This window comes from Mus pahari, chromosome 6, assembly GCF_900095145.1.
Source record: "Mus pahari chromosome 6, PAHARI_EIJ_v1.1, whole genome shotgun sequence".
Lineage (NCBI taxonomy): Eukaryota > Metazoa > Chordata > Mammalia > Rodentia > Muridae > Mus > Mus pahari.
Window position 1 is genome coordinate 75,589,999 of NC_034595.1, and position 7,726 is coordinate 75,597,724.

The window sequence follows — 7,726 nt, forward strand, 5'->3', positions numbered from 1 at the left end:
CCTGTGTTGCTCGCTAAAAGCCGGCACATCTGTCTATCCATTCAGTGTGGTAACCTCTGTAGAGACGACAGACTGGTCAGCTGGGGTCACTGCTGTGTTCCTAACCTAGGAGAGCCTAAGAGCTCAGAAACTACGTGCTGAATGAATCAACAAATGAATGGGAGGAGGAATAAACCCACCCACCCAGGAGAAGAGCTGAGAGCAGCCTTCAGGAGCCAGCAATGTTTGGGAAGCAGGGAAACTGGAGGAGAAGGCTGTTTTCCCTGCCGAGCCTGGTTGTGAGCAGGAAGGTGGACCACTGTACAGCAAGGATGGAGGAACAGGGATGCATGGGAGTGGGGGGTGGGGCTGGAGAACGTCTAAGTGGATCCAACTCAGCATCCTGGGCCAAACTGCTCTTAACTCCATGGTGCTGGCAGGAGGCTAGTGGGAAAAACTGTGGATGGGGTTGATAGAAACCGTAAGGACCAGTTGGACACAACAACCTACAGTTCCTCCCCTCCTTCCTGTGCATCTCTGCATTGCAGGGAAGGATAGGTTCAAGACTGAAGCTAGAAGGGACTCAGGACAACCAGGCCAGGCTAAAATGCTTACACTCCACCTAACTCTCTTCTTGCTTGCACAGAGAACAATTCCTATCAATAGTCTACCAAAGCTCCACTCTGCCCTCAAAGGCCAGTTGAGGAAAGAGTCTTCTAGAAGCTTCTCCTGACCCTCCTCTGCTCCTGCCAACCCTTGCCAAGCTGGGTTTGCAGGTCATCATCCCTCGCCAGCCTGTATCCCAGTCCCTCTGACCCGTACCTCTGGAATCAGCTCAGTCAGTCACTACGAAGCCTCCTTCAACCTGCTTCCACATCTGTAAAAGGGGGGCAGTAACAGCCACCTTTGCGAAGGTGTTCCGAAGCTGTCTGGAGAATGTCTGCAGCTGGTGAGTGATGGGTGTTTCACAGATACTAGACAGGATGGTAGTGAAGGAGAAACGTTTCCGAGTCTCCCCCAAATGCCTGCCAGGTGGCTAGGTGGGCGGCCGCTGGTGAGAAAACAAAACAACGAAACAAAAACTCGGGCCTCAGAATCCAAAATCCTGGCTCTGACGCCGTTACTTGAACAGGTGTCACACACTCTCAGGCCCCTCCCTCCTGCAGGGTGGACTAAAACCATCCTCAGAGGGCTGTTGGGATTGATGCTACTCGGTCCTCTTTCCAGTGAATCAAGAATTCGTCAGACACCAGCCTGAGCGCTAAGTTAGACTTCGGATGATCCAGGGTCTGATGCTTGTAAGGAGGAAGGGAGGAAGGTGGGGATAAGAAACAGCAACTGGGACAGCTCAGGTCATACAGGCATGCAGGCTCACCCTCAACAGCATCCACCCAGGGCCTGCTCTGGGCCAGCCCTCCAGACAGACAAGTGAGACGCTTGCCCTAATGACATTACTAATAGTTAGCTAATGTGCACGAGTGTTGACTGCATGACCTTGGCCTTCAGTTCTTCACACTTCCCAAAACCCAGGTACAACTGACAGCTGCCTCCCACCGTGGCAGCCAAGATTCTGTGAATTAATGTGCTAGGAGCGTGGAGCAGAGAGGTCTGGCTTCTCACATGTGGTCAATAAATGGGAGCCCTAATTCTATTTATCAGCTCAAGAGGTAACACCAGGCGTTTAGAGCCTTGAGTGTTTGATCTCATTTAATCATTTAATCCAGGGAGACAAGTGTTAAGACACGGCATGCGAAACCCACCTATAAACTTAAAAGCTTTGCACACGTGAGTGCTTGCTGGTGTTTCACAGGGGCTGGCCGGTGACCCAGAAGGCATGGAGCAGTCACCGTGAGACTGGAGCACCCCAGGAACACTTCTGGAAGGTGAGTTGGGTCGTTTGGAGAGTAGGGCAGGAGAGGCCAGCGTCAGAGGGCAGGAGGAACCACCCTTCCTCACACCGGGATGCTTGGGCGGCTGCAGATTCAAACAGGGCAATTTAAAAACATGTAAAAGGCATAAAGCAAGAGCAGCTGCGCACAGCTGCCGCCAAACGCTCCATCGCTGCCAGGCTTTGGACTCTAAATGACAATAAACCTTCCACCCCTTATAAATTAAGCAGACTTTCAAAAAAAACCATATCTCCTCCTGCAACTTTTTATGGCTGTTTGGCAACTTTAATCATTTTGCAAAATGCAATTCCTGGCCATAAATTCTCTCCCAAGTACAGATTTAGGGAGATCTAGAGGACTGCGGCGGGTTGATAGGTAAGTTTTAATCTGACAAGGCCAAAAAGTCTATTAGATTTATAGGGAGGCAGCAGATACCCTGTAATTACACCAGGCTCGACCTCCTGGGAATCTCGAATGCATGGGGCTGGGGGTTGGGGGGGGGGACTGGGAAGGAAGCAGCCGGGGCAGCTGCAAGGGCAGGCCAGAAGCCCCACGGTTCAGCTCCCTGACCCGGCCTTTCCAGCCCAGGCCATGGTCACTTCCTGCACGGGTTCTCACTTTGGGTTCCAGGTCAGTGAAGCCCGTAATTGATGCTCACACTCATGCGTACCGCATCCACCGTGCCTGTGGCTGGAGACCGTTATGAAGAGCCAAGCGCTCTGAAGGAGGTCACAGATCCCTGAGCAGGATGCGGAGTGAATGAAAGGCCCTGGGTTTCGTTCAATTACACATTCAACAAGCAACGCTCCCTGGGATCTGTGCTTTGTGTCGAAGGCTGTGTGAGACAGCAGGACAGGGCCGTAGAACGTGTGTTGTTTTCTGTATTGCACAAGACATACTGCTAAGGGCCATAGGATACAGGCTCCAGTTCTAGTCGCTCCATCCCAGAGGGGACCTGTTTGGCATGCTCAGGGACATGACACTGATGGCCCAATCCTAAAGTGTTGACTGATATCTCTGTAGCTTCAACTTTGGCTCATGTCTGGGAGCTCGGTCTAATAGGAACCCCAGGAACAAACTGGCAGCCTATGGGCCAGCACAGAGCTTTAAAATGTATAAATGTAACATGCGCCTTCTCTCCCTTATCTTTTTTTTCTTCCCTCTCCTTCCTTTTTCTTTCTTTTCCACGTATTACCCTTTCTCATTATTTTGTATCCGGAGAATAAATTTACATTTTGTTCGGCTCTCTAGTGTGAGCTCCAGACCCTGGCAGAGAGCTAAGGGTGGTGAATGGGGAAGTAAAGGGTGGCCTGGGACAGGAGCCACAGCATCCAACCCATGAGCCCCTGGTAGCAGGACAGACAGAAGACAGGTAGCATGACTGACAGGAGACACTAGGCAGATGATACTAGAGTCCTTATCTTAGATACCGAGAATCTGCTACATCACTTGGTCAATGGGGAATTAAGGCTGTGGGTGAAGTGAGTTGCTAACCTGTTGGCTTTACCACAGAGTGCTTGTCCTGGAGTCACCTGCATGACCCATGTCACATGTCACATGTCACGTGTCCTGGCAAAGTGGAACTGGAAGGAAGAAGACGAATCAAGTCAGAGTGATGCCCCGTGAGACAGATGTGACCAGTCAGGGCTGACTACATGTGGTGTAGGAAGGGGTTGGAGCCAAAGAAACTCGGACTACAGGGGACAGAGCCACCCCTCGGCCTTTTAACCCCACCCACACCTTGATTTTAGTCCAGTGGAAACTTAGACGTCGGATCCTCAGACCATAAGATGGGGAATATGTGCTGAGAGATTGTCAAGTACAGGAAGCCAGTACAGCAGCAACAAACGAGTGACATTGAAGCTGGGGCTGGGTAAAGAGAGCCACGCCCAGGGTCATTCCCCCCAAGGCCCTCACTGCAGTTTACATGCACCCACATGAAGGGCGTGTGAACATTCAGGGTATGTGAAGGTGGCTTTCCTGTGGGCACAGGGTACAGACAGAGGCTGCCAGAGGAAGCCAAGTCCCAAGTGGGTTACTTAGGGTGGCAGGGGTTAGTGACACACCAGGGCCAGGGTGTGTCCTGAGAGTCTTCTGAGGTTTGTCTTCCCTGGCAACCCTGGGTGTTGGATCACATGGTGTCTATGACCAATTCCACAGTGCTCTTGCCTTCCCCTGGTGGGGGGTTGGGGCTCCTTGACCGCCACATTCCTTCATTGGTACAGTGACCTTGACCACCACATTCCTTCATTGGTACAGTGATGACAGTTACTGCTCTTCCTGGGTTGTTCTGTGGGTCAGATGAGAAAGTTCACCAAACACAGGGACAGCGAGTACCTGGTACTAAGCACTTACTGCTAACCTTGTCAGATGTGATGTAAAGGCTTGAAGGTCACTCAGCAACGAGCACTTACTGCTAGCCTTGTCAGATATGATGTAAAGACTTGAAGGTCACTTAGCAACCCAGGCCCCTGGCATTCATACCCCCATACTATCCCCTCCCATATATGTTGGCAGAACCTGTCACTTACTAATAAACCTGGAAAGGTGACAGTGTCCCTCCATGCTACATGATTACTGTGTATTGTTTAAGCTCTGTCTTAGGCACAGGTTCTTGCTTGATGTAGTCCACAGCCATGCTGAAGAAATCCCCAGGGTCAGTGACCATAGGCCACTCAGAATTGAGGGTCTCCTGGGCAGACAACCAGCCAGCGTCAGATCCTGAAAAAAAGTCAGAAGACTGCAGAGAGTTCTTGAAAGCAGACACCCACCACCACCATGACCACCACCATTGCCACCAACATCACCACAACCATCACCACCAACATCGCTGCCGCCACCACCACCACCATAACCATCGCCATCACCGACATCAACAGTCACCACTACCATTCCCACTGCCATTGCCTCCCAACTTTACCACCACCATCACCACTGACATTGCCACCGACATCACTGCTACCACCTCCCCCGTAATTCGAGCCTCCCAATCGATGACACTTGATGGAGCTCTGTGAGACCCCAGAAGAGTAGCCTGATAAGTCGTCAGTCCACCAACGTGTTTAGAAACATGACTTAAAGCTGCCAAGTTTTAAGTCTCTTCTTAGAGTCCACAAAGCATGGACAATAAACCCACCCCCCAAGCACAGAGTCTCCTATTATACAAGTGGAAACTGAAGGTTAAAAAAAGAGGATCCAGGGGTCCTACAGCTAGTTAACGGCACAGCTGAAGTCCAGTCCATGGCTATCCAATTCTAGAACCATTGTTACTAACCCCTCACCAACCTGCTCCTCCAGGACAGCCAGCTCACCCATCACCAGACCTACAGGTGCCGTTCCCTCCCTCTTGGCTTTCGTGTTCCTTCATACCCTCCCTCTGGTCCCTTTCTTTCCTCTGGGTCCCTTCCCATTTGCCTTCATTAGGGTTTTACTGCTGTGAACAGAAACCATGACCAAGGCAACTCTTATAAGGACGACATTCAATTGGTGCTGGCTTACAGGTTCAGAGGTTCAGTCCATTATCATCATGGCAGGAAGCATGGCAGCACCCAGACAGGCATGGCGCTGGAGATGCTGAGGGTTCTGCCTCTTGTTCCAAAGGCAGCCAAGAGAAGACTGACTCCCACATAGTTGGAAGGAGGGTCTCAAAGCCCACTCCTACAGTGACTTCCTCCAACAAGGTAACAAGGTCCCATTCCCTGGGCCAAGCATATTCAAACCACCCCACCCACACCCCACCACAGAAGAGGCACTTCATAACACTCCCCACCTGCCTGTACTTCTGTCCTTAGGGCCTCACCTCTTGATTCCTCCCTGACAGCAAGAGGGCACCTATATAACTTTGCTTTACCTGGCCAAGCCTGAGATACCATGCCACTCTCCCATAATGACACCAGAGAAGCTGAGTCCCCCCTCCCCCAGGGACACAGGCAGGTCTTCAAAGCTCAGAGCCAGTTCCAAATCTCATCATCTTAAAGACAGGACTAACGGAAAGTGCCCCCCCCCCCATGTCGTCCATCAGTGGCCCTCCAGCCATACCGCCCTTCCCCTGAAGGAAAGAGGGGCTTCTTTAGAGATGGCAACAGAATAAAATATAGATAAGCATTAGTCAAATGAAATTAATGCTTCCAATATTGTTTTAGGCTTGCTCATATGCATCAAGCGTTTATGAAGTTGCCGTTTATCACGTGAGAATATTGCAGTTATATATTAGCTGACTGTCTGGTGGCCACTGCAATGGCTCTCTCTGGACCCCAGGTCGCCCTTCACAGGCAAAGTCAGCCTTGGCGACATCCATCTCTTTCCTCCTCCGACATGTCCCCAGATACTGATAAAAGGCCTTGCCCCCAACAACATATGAATATTTAAATGACAGTTAATTATTCAGCATATAATGATATGATTAGCATCCGCTTTATTGCTGGCTGTGGGCCCAGCCAAGTCTTGCCCCACACCAAGGGGGTGATGAAGAAATGCCAAAAAACACAGGCAAGCCCCCCCCCCCCCAGGTCTGTGGCATCTGCAGGGACCCGTTTGGTATTTGGGGGAAATGACTCTGAGGACATCCACAGCTGTTCTGTGTCAGGTTGCACATGGGGTCTGGGAAGGAAATCCAACCAGCAGGGCATCAGAGTCTGCCAAGCTCCCTGTCGCCCTGCCGAGGACTCTACAGTGGCACCACTGGATTCGGAAGCATCGTGACGTCTTCACCTTCCAATGAGGAGAATGAAGTTTCAGGTGAATTGACACACGAAAGGTCACAGGGGGTGTGAAGGGCTTTGAGCCCTCGACTCCTGTGAGCTTGCTCTACCAGCTACAAGCAAAGCTCGTGCATCACACAGGACCCAGTACTGAGACGGTGGTGCAAGCAAAGGACCTGAAGCCAGTGAGGCTGCGATTGGGTGGAGATGAGCTGGGAGCAGCTTCTGCAAGATCGCACTGGAGCTGGGCATCCGGGAGTAAATTAACGTGGGGTGCCGAGGGGCTGGGCATCCAGGCTTGACAACCTCAAAGAAGCAAAAGGTATGGGGTGCAAAGGTGAGGGGCAGCTGAAGGGAATGCACAAGTAAAAGTTGGGGAGGAAAGGGTCTCAGGGGAAGGTTACGAGGAACCAAAATGTAACCGAGTGGTAGAGGGCTCACACGGCCAGTACTTGGGAGATGGAAGTGGGTAGGTCTCTGTGGGTTTGAGGTCAGCCTTGTCTATCCAGCAAGTACCAGGTCAGCCATGGCTATGTAGTGAGTCCCCATCTCAAAAAATAAACAAAACCAAAATTAATTTCTTTCCCCACCTTGACACCTCTGAACCTCACTTTTCAGCTATAAAGTAAATACCCTTTCCTCAAAATGTTTTTTTGTGGGTCCAGATAAGAAACTCTGCCAAGGGGGCCAGTGAGATGGCTTAGCAAGTAGAGGTGCTTGCTGTGCCAGCCTTGTGACCTAAGTTCAATCCCTGGAATCTACAAAACGACAAAAGGAGAAAACTGACTCCACAAAGTTGTCCCCTGACATCTACATGCATGCCATGGCATGTGTGCCCCCATGCATATCACACACACACACACACACACACACACACACACACACACACACAAACACACACATATACACACTAATAAGTGATATTTTTCCAAGAAGTTCCTCAAAGGGCTGGCATAGAGCAGATGATCTTATTAAATCTCTGTCATGTTTTCAAGTTGTACATCAAGCAAGTTCAAAGATGAAGGCCTGGCAGCACATGCTGTAATCTAAGACTGTATGGGGCTGAGGCAGAGGGGGCAGGTATTGCAGCCTAGCCTGGACTACATAGCATAGTCTGTCTCAAAAAAAGGAAAGAAGGAGGGAGGGAGGGAGGGAGGA

General features: G+C 50.8%; 1 long non-coding RNA gene across 1 annotated transcript; it reads right to left on the reverse strand.

Moving 5' to 3' along the window:
* Positions 1-1,799: 1,799 nt before the first annotated feature.
* On the reverse strand, positions 1,800-4,092 carry LOC115064263. The gene is made up of 3 exons (XR_003844110.1): positions 3,935-4,092; positions 3,363-3,451; positions 1,800-1,953 (listed from the first exon to the last, which is right to left on the reverse strand). It is a non-coding gene; the product is annotated as an uncharacterized LOC115064263 (long non-coding RNA).
* Between the last annotated feature and the right edge of the window lie 3,634 nt (positions 4,093-7,726).